This window comes from Schistocerca cancellata, chromosome 5 (genome assembly GCF_023864275.1).
Source record: "Schistocerca cancellata isolate TAMUIC-IGC-003103 chromosome 5, iqSchCanc2.1, whole genome shotgun sequence".
Taxonomy (NCBI): Eukaryota; Metazoa; Arthropoda; class Insecta; order Orthoptera; family Acrididae; genus Schistocerca; species Schistocerca cancellata.
Window position 1 is genome coordinate 516236542 of NC_064630.1, and position 24024 is coordinate 516260565.

The window sequence follows — 24024 nt, forward strand, 5'->3', positions numbered from 1 at the left end:
AAAGTTGCAAAGCACTGGCTACGTATAAAGGGAGGAAGATAAGAAGTTTAACATCCCTTCGACGACGCCATTCATCAGCGTCTACATATACGTCTATACTCCGCAAGCTACTTTATGGTGTGTGTCAGAGGTGACTATATGTATCAATGTAATTTCCCTGCTATCCTTTTCCAGTCGTGAATGGTGCAAGGGAAAAGCTATTGTCGGTAAGCCTCCGTGTGAACTCGAAGTTCTCCAGTTCCACATCCATGGTTTTTCGGCGAAAAAACGCGTTACGAGATTATCTGCCTGACGCTTTCGTGCTTGCTAAACGAAACTGTTACGAAACGTCCTGCTCTCCTTATGATTGTCTCTATTTCCAATCTCAATTCTATCTGGTAATGTTCCAAAATAGAAGTTTCGGTCGAACGACACTTCAGTAAGCTACCTTTTTCGTGGGTGGACTGTACTTCCTGAGGATTCTTCCAACGGATCTGTGTGGCACACGTCTTTCTTACGATAGGTTTTATGTGGTCAATCCACTTCAAATCACTCCGTAAGCATTCTATGCATGTGCCTACTTCCAGTGATTGTTAGGATAATCGTGTACTCATAAAACTATGGGTCTCGTCCAACTATTTATGTGTAATACGTTACATTTATTTATAGTGAGTGTCAACTGCCGTTTCCTACGCCAAACGGTGATTCTCTGCACGTCTTCCTGCATTTCAGTACAATTTCATAGCGTTACCACTTCGGTGAGTACGACATAATCACTCGTGGACAGCCACATGAGGTTTACTATATTATCCTCTTGCCCATTCACATTGTGAACAGTATTTGTCTTACAATACGTAAAGTATCTTTTCCTTCAGCCAGATAAAAGTGAGAGTAGTATTTAAATTTTGACTAAAATATTGCAGCGCGCAAATAAAGTTTTGCCTCGGGAAATACACGCTACAAATGCGATGGCACAAGGACACATATCGTGATACAATCAAATTTTCTCCGTCATTCAAATTCTTATATCATCGCACTTCATGACCTTGTGACATATCAGGCCCTGGTGGTTACTAAACATCATCATTGTTTGAAGGCACATTGAGCGAAAAAATAATACATTGTCTTCTATCCAAAAACTGGTAATACATATTTATTCAGACTTCCTAATAACAGATCACATATGACAAGGAGCCAACTACGTTGAGGTATGAAACGTGAGTAGCCATAGAGGAAGTCCCAGCTTCCTGACAAATCGTTTGTTCCTCAAGGGGAAAAAAAGAAAGAATACAACACAGAGATTACTTATTATGTCTCATGCATAATGTCTGTTAGATACAGTTAAAAATCTGTTCTTAAATATTAAATACTACATGCTCTTATACGTTTTGTGCTTTGAGATTTTCTTATAGGTTGATGGTTTCTTCGTAAAAGTAATGTAAAAATACAGAACATTTTTTATGTGATACCCTCCAAACACTCCATCGGAAAACCCTCTAAGTTAATTTTACATCTGTAGATTTATTTCCCTAAGACACACTGTGTTCTACTTGCTTCGAATTCTTCAGTTCACACACACAGCGCTTGTGAGTAGTAGGGTAACCTGTGTTCTACGCCACGTTCCTAGTGCAGGTTGCTTATGTTCAGGAGAAAACTTGATTGATCTATGACCCTTCCTCCCTCCCCTTAATCTATTGTTCTGTTAACTGATTTATGACTAGCAGGCAATTGACTAATGCCCCCCTGGTGATAATCTGTCCTTCCAAGGAACTCCCAGCCTCCCCATCCCCCTCCTCCTCCCCCATCCCTCTAGGAACTTCCAACCATCTCTCCTCCTTCTCGCTGATAAAATCATACCTTTGATATCAAACTAATTGATTGATTAATTAAATCAATCAATTAATTAACCCTGCCCCGTCATGGGAAATCCACCCACTCTCGCCTCCCACCAGCATACCTGGAAATTGGTGGGAAACGGACTATGTCTATGCTGGAGAGCAAGGATCTCATGACAAGAAATTCAAGTACATAGCAAAGGATACACCGTTTATTTGTAAAATTCAGTTCCCAGATATTGGATTTATATTGCTTATCATTCTCTGGTGTATTGGAAGATGTGCATCATGTAAAATACATCACAAAGAAATAATTAAATCGATCGACTTTTTTCCCAAATGTGCAAGCAATAACATCACGAAATCTATTTCGAAATAACTCACATATGTAATTACACTGTTAAACCTGTTTTGCACTGACCGCAGGGCATTGTATGCCCATGTCCTGACTGCTTCACCAGGCTGCACCATGTGCTGGTCTCTATGGTGTCTCAGAGACCGCGCTATGTCTGCTTGGCCCTCATGACCACTGTCGGCTGCTGCAGCACCAGTCGTCTTGTGTAGTGTACAGACCAGAAGTTGCACTAATACCTGAACAAAGTGTCAGGTGGTGGCAACTTTTTGATATACCTAAGAAATTCCTGTCAAAATACATACACTCTCTCTCTCTCTCTCTCTCTCTCTCTCTCTCTCTCTCTCTCTCTCCCCTCTCTCTTTCTGCCCACCTCCCTCCCCGTCCCCCCCTTTCTCTCCCTCAAATGGTTCCTTCCTATTTGTATGAACCAATATATGTAAACACACACAGACCAAGATGTCCCCTTCATCCCTCCTTCATTCCACCACCACCCCACCACCATCCCCTGATCCCTTCACCACTGATGCTGACTTGGCATTGGTAGTCGGCACACCCTTTGATCTCACACTTCCACTACTGTGGAAACATGTACCAGATGGAACACAGACATTCGAGAAGAAGTCAGTAGTGTCTGTCACGTGCCAAACTAACCCCATTTTTTTTCTTGAACATATTAGTCGATACCTGGTAAACCTCAGCTGTGGATGTCTTGGAAATAGTCCATCACTCTATCAGATTCACTGACAATTAATTAAATCGATACCTTTGTGTATGGTCAGTTTTCCCTTGTAACCTATTGGCAGATACCAGGACAAGTATATTTGGTGGGATTTGATACAGCAACTGCCCAGTTTCCAAACTCTATTTTTCCCCCCCTTCCAGCTAGTTTTTCCTTGCCTCCTATCGGTGGATAATGGCACATTTAGGTCTTTCAATAGGAAGTCCATTATATTGGAGGCAGCTGAAAATATCAAATAGCAGCTTAGTTCCATGCGCTATGTCCTCAATTTGTTGGAGGAGCTGGACACATGTGTGCTTTTAATACCACTATTGGAAACAATAATCTGATCAATCAGGAATTTGACATTGTGATTTCGTTTTCAAATCATTATAGAATTCCGAAGTTGGTTCTCTTCACTATATTTGAAGGAGAAGGCAGGCCACTACTCTGTGATAGTTTAGAGACAACAACAAATACCACTGCAAGAGAGAGTCCACTGAGATGTATTGAGAAGCACTAAACATAATACACTTAAACCACAATCGAATCTGTAGTAATAGTAGTTGTCGTGGATAGACGTCAGAGATTGCTGAAACAATCGCACATCCTGAGTGCTCATGCCTCGATGTCCACGCGCAGTGTGCCTGAACCTTCCTACATTGCCAGCATCAACACTCAGAGGTTGGAGAAAACTGGCACTGCAACCACAGCTGCAGTCATGGATGTGCGTATATCTCCCAGCCATGGAGGGCATCTGAGCATGATTGGAGTGGTAGGATTTCGGATATTACCAATACATCCAGCACCAACATTTGGCAGTTATGGGTACTGAATCACTCAATTTCTACAGAGAATACAAGTACCACATGCGATCGCAGAGACAGCCCAACACATACCGAATATTAGTTCACTATTCAGCTATAAGAGAGTGTCATAGGACAACTTGTCCCCGCTACTGCAGGCCAGGAGCGACTAGCCAGTCTGCTGAAACTTTTCTTTGTACCCACCATTCAAGTCTGCCTTAAGCCTGAAATGCCAATTCGTTCTGGTCGCCAGGTACCTCCACCAAGCACCTGAACAGCCAACACAGCCATCCTAGGAAACCAGCCACACATTTGTCACTGTAGCTACAATTAAATATTATCAGTGTAGCCCCAATCTGGTGACATCCGACAAAGGTCAGAGCATCGGAAATACATCCTCTTGATGGTGGTGGTGGCTCTGGGTCGAATCTCAATTGAAACATCAATATCTATATCCTTCTTATCATTGGACATAATTTTCCATGTAAAACCTTTCATCTCCCTTATGGCTATAAATGTATTGAAATGATAATTTTCCACGTGAAATCCATACCAACCTTATGATTGGACAGTCATTTTCTTTGCACATGTCATAAAGCAGACCACAGTAACTTTACATTCCAACACATACTTTATAAGCCTGCTGATCACAGTGAATCTATCACATATCCCCTATTAAGTATAATAGTGGGCAAATAACTGAATACTGGTGACACCAAACAATACTGAGCGAAAATCCACTATCACTGGGAATGCCATATATACATATATATATGGCATGTCCATTGATAGTGGATTTTCGCTCAGTATTGTTCGGTGTCACCAGTAGATTATCTCAAAATTATCTCAAAATCTGCCATTTCGATGTTCGTACAATAATTGAAATAGTTGTTCGGGCAAAGAAATGTTGTGCACTTGCTCGAAGTTGTCACCTGTCGTTGCAATATTGCCACATGCTTCATGGGATCGTCTCCAAGAGCAGCACTTCATTTCGCTTTGATTCAGGATGTGAAGCAGCCGTGAAACAGAACTATCATGGGAAAATAAATAATATAAATCAGTTTCCTTCATTGGGAAACATCGGTGCATTCGCGAGCAGAAACTCGAGAGCATTGCGGTGCTTACAACTTGCTTATGGATCTACTGCGAGCCCATGAAGGTGAAATTAAGTCACGCGTCAAGGAGCAGATCGTGTTTGGCAGGTCTGCCAGACAGCGTTTTCAAGCTGCGTAAGAATTGGTAGAATGCCAGCTCTCTCAGTGGAAAAGTTTTCTTGTCGCCTTTCTTCACAATGTGTCAGTTTTGTCGTTAGTGTAGCTACACTGGCGGGAATGGAATGTGTTACAGCATGAAGCACAGGTCCGATATTTATTAAGCTCTGTAGAAATGTTCATTATATAGCTGGTATTAAATTACTAAACTTTCATTCCATTTGAAATTGATGTTCGAAGTCATCATCGGTATGAGATATGAACTCCAAGGGTACAAAACATTCTCGTATTCTTTGTGGCATGAAACAAACAGGCTCCAGACGACCTCTTCAGGAATTTATTGCCATGCATGAAGCATTTGCTATGTCGCTTCATGATGATTGTTGGGTAGCGGCTTCTATGGAAGTAAACGACTTCCCATCGCACTGACGCAGGACCCATACATTCGCCAAGGCACTTGTGGTGTGAACTCCCGTATGGTCGACTTTCACCTCTTGCTGGAATACACGATTTGGTACTGTTTTCATGAAGAGTCCCTTCAACAGTTACGCAATCAGCCCAGTTGTCATTTCCAAACCATGATTCCATGAGTTGCAGATGTGTACGTATCGAGAATCGCTGTTTCTTGTTATCTTTCACCATATCATCTACGGACGCGTTGAGATCGATTTGACAACCACAAACACAAACGAAATTAATCCCTGAACACCGCAGAATGCCAGCCAATGTCCCAACTGCCGCAGGCTCTACACTACGCAAGTCTCTGTTGTCTGTCTTACGGTGTCAGCGGTAAACGACGCAGGGCAACTTGAGACCTCAACCCAACTCCCAGCAATCTATCGCGACGGTTCATGATGACACTCCGCATGCACCATCTGCCAGGAATTCAAGTGTTGTCATCCGTCTATTTCTTGGAGCCAGTCGAACCATTAGTCCAATTTGCGCATGGTACAATCCTTCTGTAAGAACACGTACTACTCTCTTCTTGATGCTACACTGTTGTCCTGAGTTCATTCTGTCTCCACTCGTTTCGCAGTTAGTGCAACAGAACTAACTGTCTGTGTGATCTGTCGGTATGTCGCTCGCACGTCCCTCACGCCAATGATTCGATCTTCCGCAGAGTTGAAAGTGGCGATAAGTAGTACATGCACGTTCTCTGAGAACGCTGTGTTGTAGTCTGCACCTGAGAAGTACCAGTAACGTTAGATGTACCGAATAATCATCAGGTATTCGCGCCAGTCTTCATCTGCAGGAATGGCTACTGTCAATCAGCTCGCATAAATATGAAAATTTAATCACCACATCCCATCCATACGACGCCACGGCCAGTTTTCCCTCGCTCTGTGACACACTATGAAGAAGCAAGGTGCTTATCCTCGAATATGGAGACATACAGGGTAACACAAAAGTCCATTAACATTTTAAAATTCAGTACTTCACGGAATAGTGTAAGCAGAGAGATAAAAGTTGAAACACATGCTTTAAGTGAAATGTTTTTTTTTTTTTTTTTTTACCCAGAAAAAGCGCACAAAATGACCAACAGATTGCGCTTCGTATGATACAAAAGCAATAATTAGCATAAAATTGATTTTTTGCAACGACGATGTTCCTTATACGTACTATAATGACTGATCTGCATGCATATAGTCCAAAGTGCAGTTTTTGCGGGGATACCTGTAGAACATAAGAAGCTTTTTTTGCTACGCAGTATCATACCAGAAAAGTACGTTGTTAATCTTACTGGTGTTTATTGTATTACTCAGAGGATAACGTCGTCTCTGAACCGCTATGTGTCTGAAAAATTACGAGTACTAATACATAGCTCTTGGATTCAGAGGCGTGACAAATATTAGTTACCCATTGCACTGTGCTGCTTTGAATCTGACCAGACATATATGACAGATTTGGAATGCCCATTTTCTGTTAGAACACAGAGAATTGCAGCGATACATAACCGAACTAGTAGCTCTCTCTACAGAATGAAACATTTTCCCATCAGACGGGGATTGTCGTACATATTGTATTGCCTTGTATGTTAACCGGGGGCCTAGAAACGACGGAGAGGCTCCGTCCCCGCCGCAGCCGCAGTGGTCCACAACCCCACGACGACTACCGCAGCTCACTTCACTCCTCCGCCGCCCCCCACCGAACCACTCTTTCAGGGTTATTGTGCGATCCGGTCAACGGTGGACGCACCCCCCCCCCCCCACCTCCCCGGAACGTCTCACACCAGATGAGTGCAACCCTTATGTTGGCGTGGTAGAGTAATGGTGGTGTACGCGTACGTGGAGAACTTGTTTGCGCAGCAATCGCCGACATAGTGTAACTGAGGCGGAATAAGGGGAACCCGCCCGCATTCGCCGAAACAAATGGAAAACCGCCTAAAATACATCCACAGATTGGCCGGCTCACCAGACCTCGACGTAAGTCCGCCGGGCGGATTCGTACCGGGGACCAGGCGCTCCTTCCCAATCTGGAAAGCCGTGCGTTAGACCGCGCAGCTGACAAGGCGGGCCTTGTCGTACATATAAACGATGGTCCTGTCTTGGATTGCACACCCCATCATCAAATATGTCGGTGAGTTAACGTCACTTCCAGTTTCACGTCGATATTAGCATCATTTTAACCAGGTAAGATCTGCCTAAGAGACGTTCAGTTCTCAAAAAGCAAGCCCCCATCGGTACATTCTCAAATCCATAATCTCCATGTATAATCTTATTTTTGGTCGTTGTTTGTCCAAGGTAGAAGAACGACAGATCCACTGTTTGAAGTGACTTCATAAATAACGAAGAATCTCTTTGAGTAATGTGGGCTTATTATTACTCAGTACAAAAAAGATATCTTACATCTGGCTTAGTGAGGTTTGCCAAGGTACTATTTCATAAACTCGATTAATCAGAATCACTGACTTAACTAACTTAATACTCTCCAAAACTGTCCCACAGCTGCCGCCCTTTAGCTGAGGCTCCTTCTTCTCTTCTGGTGACTTGAGACGTAAATCCCATGGCGTCAAACTAGTTCTTCGTCAGAATTACGACGTGTCTTAAGAATCAAATTTTGTTTCATATAATTTAAGCTTTGCTAATACCTAATTATATGGATAATTCAGTGTGTCTAAATAACATTTAGAGTCCCTCACAAATTACTGTTCTGTACGCATGCAGATCGTGTTCATAGTATATTGACTGAACCGGGCTGAAACGGAGATGGAAGGGCTAGAAACATACGAAAAAAATCACTAGAAAAATGCCAAAATAAAAACCGAACAGAATCTTATTGTAACGTTCATTACTGGAAAATAAAAAAAGGAACACAATAAATCCTTCGACCCAGCGGAGGGAAATTTTATTGACACATTCTTGAGGACGTATACAAGAAACGATCACATCGACAAAACCATACGCATCTGAATACAGTCGACAGGGGGTGCGGAACGTCAGTGCTAGTACCCTGTATGTCCTCCTTGTGCAGCAATGCAGGTTGCAGTTCTCCCACTGAGACGAGCGTAGAGCTGATGAATGTAGTCTTGCGGAATGGCTTCCTGTGGTATTCCCACCTGGTGCCTCAGCTGGGTCAGATGTACTGGCGTTTTTGCCGAGCGCGCAAGATGATGTTCCATCCAGTCCGAAACATGCTCAATGGAGGACAGGTCTGAGGATTCTGGCCAGGATAGCTGATTTACACCCTGGAGAGCAAGTTGTGTGGCACGGCATACATGTGTACGTGCACTGTCGTGTTGGAAAAGCACATCGCCTAGTTGGTGCACGAACGATAACACGACGCGTTCAATCGTTAGAGCGCGGGAGCTCGGTTCCTATTTGAGCGAGGAACAAGTGGCGGAAATATTTTAGTTTACCCGACCACTGGTCATTTGTATAGCCATTCCAAGATCTGTCTTATTGTAGTTATATGACAGTTTATTAAGCAAGGTGTGAACTACGAACCAGAGCTGACGCTCAGACAAATTGTATAAGTCGATTAATTCCTTTTGCAAATAATTTTAATTTGGCTGAAATTAATGCTCAGCTAATGGCACCATTTGTATATGGAACATTCGGATTACAGTCGGCCTCGTTCGAATATTACGTTCAGAAAGTCACCCTTAAATAACACCGGACAGGAGCTAGACAGATGTTCAAATTTGCTCCACTGGTGTATCGGATCTTGCTCTAAGGTAAGTTTTTACCGTTTGAAAATTGTTGCTTCGTTTAGTTATTGCGTGCAGAAAAACACGTTTACCTGTTCTTTTTTTCTTTTTAATGCCGCTTCTATGTTTCAGATTTGTGCGAATTGGTTCAAACTTTGTGCGAAGGTAGGCAAGTACATTTAATTAATGGCCGTCCTTTTGTTTTGTGAAAGCTTTATCCACTGGTACGCTATAAGCAACATAGTTTCGAAGACAATAAAGAAAAAAGCCTGTACCGGACGAGTCGTCGCCCAAGTCAAAAAACTACATCGGTTTCCAAACAATGGCAGTCTAATGTCAAAATTATGGTAGAGTAAACGTTGGGAACCAGAATGTAAAATGCTCCTACAGTAGCACGAAATAGGCGAATATGTTCTGGGAAAACTTACCTGGGAGCTTCTAAAACATTTAAATCAAAACCTCTTGACATGTTCGCGCTTTTCTACGAGTTAACCCTACTTCACCAGTGCAGTGAGAACTATTATACCAGCGCACTGCAATATATGCGTAGTGAGGGATGTAAGAACAAATAGACACAAATTTATACGCTTCTAGAGATTGAAATGCATATACACTCCTGGAAATTGAAATAAGAACACCGTGAATTCATTGTCCCAGGAAGGGGAAACTTTATTGACACATTCCTGGGGTCAGATACATCACATGATCACACTGACAGAACCACAGGCACATAGACACAGGCAACAGAGCATGCACAATGTCGGCACTAGTACAGTGTATATCCACATTTCGCTGCAATGCAGGCTGCTATTCTCCCATGGAGACGATCGTAGAGATGCTGGATGTAGTCCTGTGGAACGGCTTGCCATGCCATTTCCACCTGGCGCCTCAGTTGGACCAGCGTTCGTGCTGGACGTGCAGACCGCGTGAGACGACGCTTCATCCAGTCCCAAACATGCTCAATGGGGGACAGATCCGGAGATCTTGCTGGCCAGGGTAGTTGACTTACACCTTCTAGAGCACGTTGGGTGGCACGGGATACATGCGGACGTGCATTGTCCTGTTGGAACAGCAAGTTCCCTTGCCGGTCTAGGAATGGTAGAACGATGGGTTCGATGACGGTTTGGATGTACCGTGCACTATTCAGTGTCCCCTCGACGATCACCAGTCGTGTACGGCCAGTGTAGGAGATCGCTCCCCACACCATGATGCCGGGTGTTGGCCCTGTGTGCCTCGGTCGTATGCAGTCCTGATTGTGGCGCTCACCTGCACGGCGCCAAACACGCATACGACCATCATTGGCACCAAAGCAGAAGCGACTCTCATCGCTGAAGACGACACGTCTCCATTCGTCCTTCCATTCACGCCTGTCGCGACACCACTGGAGGCGGGCTGCACGATGTTGGGGCGTGAGCGGAAGACGGCCTAACGGTGTGCGGGACCGTAGCCCAGCTTCATGGAGACGGTTGCGAATGGTCCTCGCCGATACCCCAGGAGCAACAGTGTCCCTAATTTGCTGGCAAGTGGCGGTGCGGTCCCCTACGGCACTGCGTAGGATCCTACGGTCTTGGCGTGCATCCGTGCGTCGCTGCGGTCCGGTCCCAGGTCGACGGGCACGTGCACCTTCCGCCGACCACTGGTGACAACATCGATGTACTGTGGAGACCTCACGCCCCACGTGTTGAGCAATTCGGCGGTACGTCCACCCGGCCTCCCGCATGCCCACTATACGCCCTCGCTCAAAGTCCGCCAACTGCACATACGGTTCACGTCCACGCTGTCACGGCATGCTACCAGTGTTAAAGACTGCGATGGAGCTCCGTATGCCACGGCAAACTGGCTGACACTGACGGCGGCGGTGCACAAATGCTGCGCAGCTAGCGCCATTCGACGGCCAACACCGCGGTTCCTGGTGTGTCCGCTGTGCCGTGCGTGTGATCATTGCTTGTACAGCCCTCTCGCAGTGTCCGGAGCAAGTATGGTGGGTCTGACACACCGGTGTCAATGTGTTCTTTTTTCCATTTCCAGGAGAGTATAATAGGAAGTATCCGTGAGTGGGAATGCTTGCATCCTAAACTTCAGTGACACGTTGTGTCATATTGCACTACGTGACAAGTACCATGCTGGATGACATGACGGCATCTGTCATGCAAGAAGACATGATATCATGTATCATGTTACTTTACTTGACACGATGCATTATATTACATGACATGAGCACTAATACTAACAAGTAAAAAGGCGGGAATATGTCAAGGTGTTTTAATTAAAACGTCTTTGAAGTTGCCAGGCAAGCCGAAAAGCTAATCACGTTCTCTTACATCCCTAAAATATTCGCGTTTTTTGTGCTACGACAGGAGCAGTTTCCATTCTGGTGATGTTTTGGCTGTACCGTCGCCTGTTCAATATTCCTCTACGATCACCGGAGGAGAACATCAATTACAGGATATGGCTTCCCACACCAAGATGCCTGGTGTAGGCGCTAAGCCGGTGGCTGTGGCCGAGCGTTTCTAGGCGCTTCGGTCCAGAACCGCGCGACTGCTACGGTTGCAGGTTCGAATCCTGCCTTGGGCATGGTTGTGTATGATTTTCTTAGGTTAGTTAGATTTAAGTAGTTGTAAGTTCTAAGGGAGTGATGACCTCAGATGTTAAGTCCCATAGTGCTCAGAGCCATTTGAACCATTTGTTGGCGCTAAGTGCCTCTCTCGTGCAGGCTCCAGATGCTGATGCTCACCTACACGACGCCAGACACGAGTACTACCACCATTGCCAACAAGACAGAAGTGGCTCTCATCGCCCTTCCATAAGCGCCTATCGCGACGCTACTGGAGGAGGGCTGCATGATGTTGGGGGGTGAGCGGAAGACGCCCTGAGAACACACAGGATGGCAACGCTGCTTCATGGAGACGTTGATACCCTGAAGCCACAGTGTTGCTAATTGGTTGTGGAGTTGCGGGGCGGTCCGATACGGCACTTCGCAAGATGCGACCGTCTTGGCGTGCACCTGGGCGTCACTGATGTCTGGACCCAGGCTAACGGGCACGTGCACCTTCTGCCGGTCACTTGCGACGACATCGATGCACTTAGGAGACCTGTCGCCCCACGTGTAACGTAATTCTGCGGTACGGCCACCCAGCCTCCCAAAGACCCTCTATACGCCCTCGCTCAAACTTGCACAAACGGATCATGTCCGCGCTGTCGTGGCATGCTAACAATGTTGCAGATGCAGGCGGAGCTCCGTATGTCGCGGTAAACTGGCTGCTACTGACTCTGGAGGTAAAAGACTGCTGCTGCGCAGCTTGCAACGTTCTACGGCTGATGACGCGGTTCCTGATTTTGCCCGTAGTGCTGCGCGCTTGATCATCGCAATAACTGCCCTCTCGTAGTGTCCCGTGCAAGTATAGCAAGCTTTATTCACTTCGTCGTTTTTCGTTTCCAGTTGCGTGTATTCTACAAATTTCAGTTTATTAATTCGATTTGGTGCAGACAAAGTGTAATTATCGATTTCAGTTGATTAATCGTTATTAAAACATGGTCTTTTAAATAAAACTAGTCATCACACTACAGGTATTTTTACCTCGTACTTTCTATATCCACATGGATACTCTGCAAATCACATTTAAGTGCCTTGCAGAGGGTTCATCTAACCACCTTTACAATTCTCTGTGTGTGTGAAATCTTATGGGACTTAACTGATAAGGTCATCAGTCCCTAAGTTTACACACTACTTAACCTAAATTATCCTAAGAACAAACACACACCCCCATGCCCGAGGGAGGACTCGAACCTCCGCCGGGACCAGCCGCACAGTCCATGACTGCAGCGCCTGAGACCGCTCGGCTAATCCGGCACGGCTTTACAATTCTCTATTATTCCAATTTCGTATAGTGCGAGGAAAGAATGAACACCTACATCTTTGCATATGAGATCTGATGTCCCTTATTTTATCGTGGTGATCGTTCCTTCATATGTAAGTCGGTGTCAACAAAATATTTTCGTATTCGGAGGAGAAATGTGGTGATTGGAATTCCGTGAGAAGATTCCGTCGCAACCGAAAACGTCTTTCTTTTAATGATGTCCAGTCCAAATCCTGTATAATTTCTATGACACTCTCTCCCATATTTCGCGATAATACAAAACGTGCTGCCTTTCTTTGAACTTTTTCGATGTACGCCGTCAGTCCTATCTGGTAAGAATCCCACACCGCGCAGCAGTATTCTACAAGAGGACGGATAAGCGTAGTGTAGGCAGTCTCGTTAGTAGGTCTGTCACATTTTCTACGTGTCCTGCCAATAAAACTCAGTCTTTGGTCAGCCTTCCCCACAAAATTATCTATGTGGTCCTTCGAATTTAAGTTGTTCATTATTGTAATACCTAGGTATTTAGTTAAATTTACGGCCTTTAGATTAGATTGATTTATCGTGTAACCGAAATTTAACGAGTTCCTTTTAGCACTCATGTGAATGACCTCACACTTTTCGTTATTTGGGGTCAACTGCCACTTTTCGCACCATTCAGATATCTTTTCTAAATCGTTTTGCAGTTTGTTTTGATCTTCTGATGACTTTATTTGTAGATAAACGACAGCATCATCTGCAAACAACCGAAGACGGCTGTTCAGATTGTGTCCCAGATCGTTTATATAGATAAGGAACAGCAAAGGGCCTATAAAATTACCTTGGGGAACGCCAGAAATCACTTCTGTTTTACTCGATGACTTTCTGTCAATTACTACGAACTGTGATCTCTCTGACAGGAAATCACACATCCAGTCACACAACTGAGACCATATTCCATAAGCACGCAATTTCACTACAAGCCGCTCGAGTGGTACAGTGTCAAAAACCTTCCGGAAATCCAGAAATAAGGAATCGATCTGAAATCCCTTGTCAGTAGCACTCAACACTTCATGTGAATAAAGATCTAGTTGTGCTTCACAGGAACGACGTTTTCTAAACCCATGTTGACTGTGTGTCAATAGACCGTTTTCTTCGAAATAATTCATAATGTTCAAACAAAATATATATTCAAATATACTGCTGCATATCGACCTTAATGATATGGGCCTGTAACTTAGTCGATTACTCCTACTACCTTTCTTGAATATTGGTGTGACCTGTGCAACTTTCCAGTCGTTGGGGACGGATGTTTCGTCGAGCGAGCGGTTGTATATGATTGTTAAGTGTGCAGCTAATGCATCAGCATACTCCGAAAGGAACCTAATTGGTATACAGTCTGGACCGGAAGACTTGCTTTTAATACGTGATTGATGTCGCTTCACTACTCCGAGGATATTTACTTCTACGTTACTCATGTTGGCAGCTGTTCTCGTTTCGAATTCTGCAATATTTACTTCGCCTTCTTTTGTGAAGGCAATGTTTAGTAACTCTGCTTTGATTGAAATACATCACATTTTTCAAAAGGCTTTTCTAAAAAGAATATCGAAATTAAGATGAGCAGCGTTCACATATCAAACCCTGCAGGATTAGTTGATGGGAGCCGCCGGTCACAAAACCTGATACGTCACTGTGAAGAAGACGTTGTTGTCACTTCCAACGCATGTTAATAAAGCAGGAGATAATTTCTAAAAGAGAAAACAGCTGCGGGAGCTTGAACCACACGAAGAAAGCTAATAAAGTACAAATACACTCTGAGACAAAAAAGAAGATGCATCTCCAAGTATTCTTCCGAATGGACGGAAATCGGTAGATGTGATGTACATGTGCAGGCAAACAAATGATTATAATTTCAGGATATTGGGTGTTTTATTCAATAGAAAGAGCTTGACAAATTCAGCAAGTCAGTAACACATGGTTCCGACTCTGGTCTTTATGCAAGCAGTTATTCAGCTTGGCATTTTGGATGTCCTCCTGACGGATATTGTAGCAGAATCTGTCGAACCGGCACGTTAGATCGTCAAAATTTCGATATAGTTCGAGGGCCCTGCCCATAATTCTCCAAACTTTCTCGGCTGGGGAGTGACCTCGCTGGCCAAGGTAGGATTTGGCAAGCACAGAGACAAGCAGCAGAAACTCTCGCCGTGCGCGGGCGACCATTGGTGAAATGTGACCCCCGAAGGATGTCTTGCCGTGAAGGGCAACAAACCGGGGCGTAGAATATCGTCGACAAACAGCTATGCCGTAAAGCTGCCGCGGATGACAATCAAAGGGGAATGGCATCCCACACCATCAGTTCTGGTCTTCGGGTCTTATGGTGGGCGACAGCCAGGGTGGTGTCCCACCGCCGGTCACCGATGCTCACTTCGAAGCGGGACTCATCACTGAAGACAGATGTACTCCATTCAGTGAGATTCCAGGCTGAAAACGTGCCTGCAGACGCCGGTGGGATACCATCCTCAATGTCGCCCGTAATACGGCCCGGCAACCGGGAGTGATGGTCAGGGGTGCCATTACTTTCCATAGCAGGACCCCTCTGCCATCCGCGGCAAAGGTGTACGTGGAGGACATTCTACGTCCCGTTTTGTTGCCTTTTATGGCAAGCCATCCTGGACTTACATTTCAGAAAGATAATCCCCACCCGCACACTGCAGGAGTTTTTAGTGCTTGTCTTCGTGCTTGCCAAGCCCTATCTTGGCCAACAAGATCGCCAGATCTCTCCCAAACTAAGAATGTCTGGAGCATTACGGGCAAGGGTCTCGAACCGTCTCTGGATTTTGAAGATCTAATGCGCCAGTTCGACAGAATTTGGCACGATATTCCTCAGGAGGGCGTCCAAAAACTCTGTCAATAGGTGCCAAACCGATTACATGCTTGCATAAGGGCCGGATGTTATTGACTTGCTCAGTTTGTGAAGCTCTTTTTTTTTAATAAACAGTCAAATTTTCCTGAAACTGCACTCATTTGTTTGTCTGTACATGTCATCATGTCTATCGATTTCGGGCGCATTCCGATAATTCGTTCGTGGTGCGTCATTTTTCTTGTCTTAGAGTGTACATGGATCGAAGTGAAAATGGATACTTTCAAGTAATTTACAGTTTACAGAGGAGCTTTCATCTAAAGCAATCGATTTTCAATAGATCAAATGATCGTAGTCGATCTCGGATTTATGAAAAAAGAAGTGAGTTCAACAGAATTACATCTCACAAGTGTATGTCGCTATACTTCTTTCCCAGTCCGTCCACGCTAAATGTTGCTTATCAAGAACACGTAGTTGGAGCAGCTTCTGGGAGCAGGTTCTTGAACTTCAGCGTGACGTTCACTGTTGTAGAGGAAGAATGCGATCTGTCGACTAGAACTACGAGAGTAGCATCTCAGAGAGAGCATCATGGTTTGACGTTTACGTTTCGAGTTTTTTTCTTACAGTGAGCACAAGCCCCCATCGTGCAGACATTGTTATTACGTCGTTCCCCAGGTATGTGTACAATTTTCATCCAGGTATGTTATGACTTGCTACTAGAGTGCACCGTACAATCTTCCGGATGCCATCAAGACGTCAAGAATGATATTGACCTGCTATGTGGACCGGAGTTTTTTCGACTTCTCTCTTGTGGCCATAAAGTGGGAAATTAAAATACGGCGACAGTTCACGCCTGATACGCAAGCTGTTTCCGAACCGGTTTCGCAGACGCTCGTCGTAACACGGTAGAAAGTTGCCAGACTCGAACGCCCCTTGATCTTTCCGCGTCGCGAGTCGCTGAGGATTGCAATCCCTCTCTGCTGCGAGGACGTCGCCGAGGGCGCTCTCGACAGGACGGAGATTAACGTGTGTTCGACCCTGTTCCTCTTGCTCGGCACACCCAGTCCAACAGACCAATAATTTTGTACCTTTCCTCTGGGCAGAACACTATTCACCAGGTGCTCTTGGAAAATTGTTGTTATTGGAGCCGTAGTACTAGCAATCTGAAGCCAAACTAACGCACGTTAACATGGAATGTAGTCGAATTAAGTCGGGTGATGCTGAGGGAATTAGATTAGGAAATGAGACACTTAAAGTAGTAAAGGAGTTTTGCTATTTGGGGAGCAAAATAACCGATGATGGTCGAAGTAGAGAGGATATAAAATGTAGACTGCCAATGGCAAGGAAAGCGTTTCTGAAGAAGATAAATTTGTTAACATCGAGTATAGATGTAAGTGTCAGGACGTCGTTTCTGAAAGTATGTGTATGGAGTGTAGCCATGTATGAAAGTGAAACGTGGACGATAAATAGTTTGGACAAGAAGAGAATAGAAGCTTTCGAAATGTGGTGCTACAGAAGAATGCTGAAGATTAGATGGGTAGATCACGTAACTAATGAGGAGGTATTGAATAGAATTGGGGAGAAGAGGAGTTCGTGGCACAACTTGACTAGAAGAAGAGATCGGTTGGTAGGACATGTTCTGAGGCATCAAGGGATCACCAATTTAGTACTGGAGGGCAGCGTGGAGGGTAAAAATCGTAGAGGGAGACCAAAAGATGAATACACTAAGCAGATTCAGAAGGATGTAGGCTGCAGTAGGTACTGGGAGATGAAGAGGCTTGCACAGGATAGAGTACCATGGAGAGCTGCATCAAACTAGTCTCAGGACTGAAGACCACAACAACAACAACATGAATTGTGTAAGCTGTTGTTTTTTCGTGCACGGAGGGCGTGAATCGGTGCGGTATCAGATCCGCGCGAAAGAAACGAAATTTTACGAGCCGCGCCTGAAAGTATTTACGTTTACTGGTCGCTATTTGTTCTCCGTTTTGCCTACGTTAATGAAAACTGTTTTGCGACATATATCGTCGATATCATCTGCCGCGTTCCTACTTCTACTTCCACAGCTTAGACCAAATGCTTTTAGCTTCCTGGGTTCTCAGGTAACTTCTATAACGGTTTCGACTGGTCTCTGCGGATCCAAAAGTTTTCGGATTTTGTGTCAGTAACATTTTCAGGCTCTCCAAGATTTGCTCATACCTTTTGTCACTCTGTCTTTGTTGCTTGTAATACTAAGTGAAATATATCAACATTCTGAAGTATACGCAATATTTCCACAATTATCCCTGTACTGAATTCTCTTTCGAAGCATTTATGGAATATTTCGCCAATACTTGTAGGGCCATAGACGGTGACATATTAAAAACTGAAACACACACTAGTAATGTTTCATAATAATATTTGTTTTATGTGCTGTTGTTCACCAGCTTAGAGCTTTTATGCTGTCAGCGGGTAACTCAAGACTGAAAGGACAATACAGGCAACATCAAAGAGAGATTCTAGCTGTACAACCACTGTTATTTCCTAAGATACTTGACATTTGAAGATTATACATTTATACTAAAAACACAAATTTGTAGTGCTCCACTTTGATGTAAACTCAAACAAGAAATATTATATGATGTATTGAATGTTTTAGAATCTAAAGATATGAGTATTATGCATTCACCCCACCGTTTGACTGGCCTAAACTTATTGTGCTACACAATTTGTACAGATATTAGTCCCTAAGCTAAGCACGAAGTTATAAACTGTTATAGGCGTTCTTATGACGTCGTCATGTTCTCCATGGATCAAGTAAGGGCAGAATGCTATCAATATACACCAGTCACAGACTGCTGACTTAATCGTTAACGATCGAATACAATTTTTCTCTGTTGCTAAACTAGAACCAGCCAGTTAACAGTGTTTATAACGTAAGATGATGTGCTTGTAAATTATGTAGCTGCTTCCACTCTGCAGAATGCATTTTTCCATTTCTCCCCTCTGCCCTCTCCCTCCGCCTTTTCCTGTTCATCACATTCACCAACCTTGTATTTTTATCCTTACAGCGTAGTAATCGGTGACAGTATTCACTTTGTGTACTGTTATCCCCTTTATAATTTCAATCTTTCAGTATAGGGTAATGTAAGATTTATTGATACGTATCTTTCTTGTGTATTTCAATATGCTTATGACAGTTTATGAGTTTGTTTTTCTTCTTTAAAGCCTAAACATACAAAACATCATTACGTAATATTTCTTGTTTTGTACCCCAGTAGAAATCGGAGTATCGCAATTTTGCGTTTTTCATACACATCCAAAATCTTCAAAAGACAATCATGTCTGGAAATAACAGTCTACGTACAGCGAGAACTTCTCTTTGATGGTATGCTGAGTGTCTGATGGCGCCCTAGTAAGTTGAAAGCCGTTTCACAAACGAAATATTAAATAAATACAGGGTGCACGGGAAAGAAAGAACAGATTTCAGTTGTTTATTACAGACAAACTGTGAAAGATAGAAACACATCCCGCATGTCATTATATAGAGGAAGAGCACCATGCGTCGCTCGAGAAACATCGAAATAGTAGCCCATTTCATTCCGTATACAAATCAAGAGGTCCCAGTTTGTTGAATCGATAGCTTCAACAATTCGATCTCTCAGATCTTGAAGAATAGTTGCCATAGGTGGGACAAAGACTCTGTCTTTTATGTACCCCCATACAACATAAATCGCAAGTTGTGAGGGCTGGTACCTGCGAAACCAAAAGTAGTTAATAAGGTGTTGTCCAGCTCTTCCAGTGCAATATTATGGGATGGATGTGTTAAGATAACGCCGCACCTCAAGGTGAAAGTGAGGCGACGGACCGTCATCCATAAAATTAAATTATTGGAACCTTCGTAAAGTTGAGGATAGAATAAATTTTGCATCATCCCCGGGTATGACTTTCCTGTCCTAGTTTCCTCCGTAAAAAGAAAGGATCCATAAACTTTGTGAACAGAAACGGCTCAAAACGCATTAAGTTTCGACGAGTCTCTTTCATGTTCAACGACATTATGGTGGTTTACTTCACCCGACAGATAAAATGCCGATTCGTCCGAAAAGATGAATCGTTTGGAAAAAGTGTTGTCTGCCATATTTTGGAGAGCTGAAATGCAAAATTCGAATCTTCTCTTATCGTAGTAGTGACGTAGTAACTGCAACTTGTAACCCTTCGTATGCAGGAGTCGTTTCAGAACACGCCACACGGTTGTTTGAGGAAGTTGAAGTTCCTGGCCTGGCACTCTCGTGGACTTCGGGGGCTCCGTGCCAATGTGTCTCAGCAATTTTCATCAGACCGTACGTGGCCCACCAGTGCTCTTCCCTTTGCACATGCAACCAGCTTCCAAGAGTTTTTTATACGTCATAAACCTGGTTGTACAAATAAAATGGAAAAGAGCGTTGGGCGTCATTGGCCGGGAGGCCCCTTATGTGGCAGGTCCGGCCGCCTTCGTGCAGGTCTTATTACATTCGACGCCACATTGGGCGACTTGCACGCCGGATGGGGATGAAATGATGAAGGCAACACAACACCCACTCCCTGAGCGGAGAAAATCCCCGATCCAGCCGAGAATCAAACCCGGGCCCCTTAGGACAGCAGTCCGTCACGCTGACCATTCAGCTATCGGGGCGGACTCTGGTTGTACAGAAGTAGCTTATTTCTTAATCGACGGCGGTGTGCACTTCGCACTCGAACAATGAACTGCCTTCTCACAAATTCCAACATATACAATAATTTCTCTTATGGTTAAGTCGCCATGTTGCTACAAGCAACAGCGCAGCTGTGTCAAAAGTTTGTACCTTCCTCTATCCAGTGACATGCGCAATTTGTTTCTATCTTTTACAGTTGGTCTGTTATAAAGAACTGAAATCTGTTCCTTTTTTTTTAATCACCCTGTACTGTTGTGGAAATTTAACACCTTGTTTTCCAGCTTCTAAAACCATTTCTATTTTTCAAAAGCTCTTTTATCTCATACAGAATGAGCAAATAAATATTAAAATGATTTATTTAATTTTGTCTGATCGATGCAGTGAAGAGGAAAAGAAGAAAATGGTTCAAATGGTTCAAAAATGGTTCAAATGGATCTGAGCACTATGGGACTTAACATCTGAGGTCATGAGTCCCGTAGAACTTAGAACTACTTAAACCTAACTAACCTAAGGACATCACACACATCCATACCCGAGGCAGGATTCGAATCTGCGACTGTAGCGGTCGCGCGGTTCCAGACTGAAGCACCTAGAACCGCTCGGCCACACCGGCCGGCAAAAGAAGAGAGGTCCAAATGACATCACACATATTTCAGTCGGAGCGTTACATCAGTTGGAAAAAAATGGGGGAAAAGTCGTAGCCCCTATGAAGTGACCACTCCAGAGTACGCCTGAGGCAAGCTACACCTGCGCATTTGATTGCGCACAAAATCTCTTGTCTTTCTCTCATGAACGGAGGTGACAGATTATTTCTTTTCCCATAACGACTGGCATACGATATGAAATATGCGACGCCTGTACCTATAGTGTTATGAAAATAGTCACAGCGTATTTATTAACTGATGATCATTAGAACTGCAGACGCAGCTGCCGCCACTGTTCCTCCTTCCAGGTGAATAATGGATTTCAGTCAGAGAAACGGGCTGTCATGGGGCTCTTGGCAACGTAGGGGTGCTAGCTATCATTCACAAAGTTTACATAGTACACTATACACAAATCGGGCATCCGCGACAAATGGAATGTAGCTAGAGCGAATAAATTTACAAAAGGGCAAAGCTTCATTAAAGACAAAACAGTGTTGTTCGAGATCATCAGTTCTTATCAGTCAGTGTGTGGACAAACTGGTTCACACGCACACACTTCAAAATACGGCTGATTTCTGTACCGCTGACTTATCATCACAGTGCAGTACAGAAACTGATGTAAAGCTTATGGTATGTGAAAGTGGATGTTAAGTACGTACTTCTGTAGCTAATACCAAATTTGAGAAAAAAAGGGGTGTAGAACTGTACTATCGCGGTGCGGACGGAATACCGCGATGTAGAGGAACGTCGAGGCAAGGTGATACGCTTACTGTCCCGAAGGCATATGAGTGGCAACGTAGCAGACCTGCCATCCGTCCCCGGCGTGTGGCAAGGCTGCCGTATCCAGGCATCGACGCATCGCTGCGTCTATAGGCCGTGCATGCCTTCACTAGCAAATAGCAAAAACTCGGAGCGGGGACTCAAGAAATATGCATGCTCAGTGGCGTACCGGCAGCAAAGAATTCAGCAAAAGACTCAATAGACTTGTATATCGTGGAGCAAACAGCCTCTGCTAGGCAGCTGCCGGCCGTGTTTCTTAAGGTCAGGGTGCCGATGGATTCCTTCAGAAGGAGCGGACCTGGGTGTAAGGTCGCCGCCGGCTGCGCTCAGCGCCGTTCTCCTGCCTCACGCTCGCCGTGTGCGGCCCAGCTGACGGCGAAGCGCACTGCCTCACCGGCATACGAGGCTCGGCAAGGCCGCCTCCGTTACACGGAGTCCGAAGACGCCTTGGACCGATGCAATGCTGCGCCCTCCGGTCGGCAGCGCTCGCCCATGTCAGCTACAGCTTGATGTATTCGGTTGGTGCATACGGGAAGTTGGTAGCGCTTCTTAGTCATTTCAATAAACACAAACGATGCACATAGTAGAGACTTGAGTCATCAGTAACATTCACTATTTGTAACAGTCTGCCAACGTTGGGGTAACTTTTCGATTCGGCAACCGTAGAAATCACGTGGTTTTGAGGCGAGGTACTCGTCGAGCCATGTTCAGACTGCATTTTCATCCGGATAGGAAGAAGAATATAATAATAGAAGAATATAATGATTCCAATCCCAAAGAAAGCAGGTGTTGACAGATGTGAAAATTACCGAACTATCAGTTTAATAAGTCACAGCTGCAAAATACTAACGCGAAATCTTTACAGACGAATGGAAAAACTGGTAGAAGTCGACCTCGGGGAAGATCAATTTGGATTCCGTAGAAATGCTGGAACACGTGGGGTAATACTGACCTTACGTCTCATCCTAGAAGGAAGATTAAGAAAAGGCAGACCTACGTTTCTAGCATTTGTAGACTTAGAGAAAGCTTTTGACAATGTTGACTGGAATACTCTCTTTCAAATTCTGAAGGTGTCTGGGGTAAAATACAGGGACCAGATGGCAGTTATAAGAGTCGAAGCACATGAAAGGGAAGCAGTGGTTGGGAACGGAGTGAGACAGGGTTGTAGCCTCTCCCCGATGTTATTCAATCTGTATATTGAGCAAGCAGTAAAGGAAACAAAAGAAAAATTCGGAGTAGGTATTAAAATCCATGGAGAAGAAATAAAAACTTTGAGGTTCGCCGATGACATTGTAATTCTGTCAGAGACTGCAAAGGACTTGGAAGAGCAGTTGAACGGAATGGACAGTGTCTTGAAAGGAGGATATACGATGAACATCAACAAAAGCAAAATGAGGATAATGGAATGTAGTCGAAGTAACTCAGGTGATGCTGAGGGAATTAGATTAGGAAATGAGGCACTTAAAGTAGTAAAGGAGTTTTGCTATTTGGGGAGCAAAATAACTGATGATGGTTAAAGTAGAGAGGATATAAAATGTAGACTGGCAATGGCAAGGAAAGCGTTTCTGAAGAAGAGAAATTTGTTAACAGCGAGTATAGATTTAAGTGTAAGGAAGTCGTTTCTGAGAATATTTGTATGGAGTGTAGCCATGCATGGAAGTGAAACATGGACGATAAATAGTTTGGACAAGAAGAGAATAGAAGCTTTCGAAATGTGGTGCTACAGAAGAATGCTGAAGATTAAATGGGTAGATCACGTAACTAATGAGGAGGTATTGAATAGAATCGGGGAGAAGAGGAGTTTGTGGCACAACTTGACAAGAAGAAGGGACCGGTTGGTAGGGCATGTTCTGAGGCATCAAGTGATCACAAATTTAACATTGGAGGGCAGCGTGGAGGGTAAAAATCGTAGAGGGAGACCAAGAGATGAACACACTAAGCAGATTCAGAAGGATGTAGGTTGCAGTAAGTACTGGGAGATGAAGAAGCTTGCACAGGATAGAGTAGCATGGAGAGCTGCATCAAACCAGTCTCAGGACTGAAGACCGCCGGCCGTGGTGGCCGTGCGGTTCTAGGCGCTCCAGTCCGGAGCCGCGCTGCTGCTACGGTCGCAGGTTCGAATCCTGCCTCGAGCATGGGTGTGTGTGATGTCCTTAGGTTAGTTAGGTTTAAGTAGTTCTATG